This window comes from Microtus ochrogaster, chromosome 4, assembly GCF_000317375.1.
Source record: "Microtus ochrogaster isolate Prairie Vole_2 chromosome 4, MicOch1.0, whole genome shotgun sequence".
Lineage (NCBI taxonomy): Eukaryota > Metazoa > Chordata > Mammalia > Rodentia > Cricetidae > Microtus > Microtus ochrogaster.
The window spans coordinates 51,507,237-51,508,165 of record NC_022011.1 but is presented as its reverse complement, the minus strand read 5'-3'; positions in this window follow the sequence as shown (position 1 = coordinate 51,508,165).

Here is a 929-nt window from a genome sequence, read left to right as displayed (position 1 = left end):
CTGCTGAGGGAGGGGCCTGCTGAGGGAGGGGCCTGCTGAGGTGCAGCACTTGCCAGAGAGTGGCTGATAAGATGACTATGGAGAGCTGCATCCTTCAGGATAAAGCCCCACCCCCTGCCTCCCCTCAGACTGTGCCATGATCCTCCAGAGCCTGACCCAAGAGTCCTGAATGAAGAATGCAGGCCAGTTGGGCTCCAGGGCATCACTGTCACTGTCTGGACTTAGAGCTTGGCTGAGAGAGCTAAGCCAGGGTCACATAACAGGAAAAGGGCCAGGAGAATACAGGCAGGGATGTGGAGACCCCATCCCATCAAAGGCAAAAGTTTCAAAAGAGGCACAACCACTGACTTCCTGGTGGCTCCCATATCACCTGACTACCACATCTGTAAAAACCAGAAAGAATCCAGGGAGCTACCATCTTGGAAGCCACACTGCAGCCAGGAGTGTCATTCTCTGTGCCTCTGTGACCACTGTCTACTGGAGGTCATCCTTCAATCAGGAGTGTCCCTTGAGCCCCCTGAAATTGCTGTGAATGCCACAAGCCCAGAGACTATTTTTCAAACAACCCCAGGGGTCCACCTGGCTGGCTGAAGGCTGTGAGAGGATCTGCAAAGTGGATGCGAGCACTGGGGCATGGACACAGGAGGATGATGGGGGGTGGGGGATAGCCTGAAGGCAGAGACAACTGGGGCCCAGGAACCAGGATGTGGCATTTACTCCATCTGTGGTTATCAGATGCCTGCATCCCAATGCAGCAGCCAAGAGACGAGAACCTACACGAAGGGAAAGCAAGGCCCAGAATGCACACACGCACACACATGCATCCATGGTGTACCCACAACAGACACATACACACATGCATGCATCCATGGTGTGCCCCACAACAGACACGTCACACATGCATGCAGCCATGGTGTGCCCCACAACAG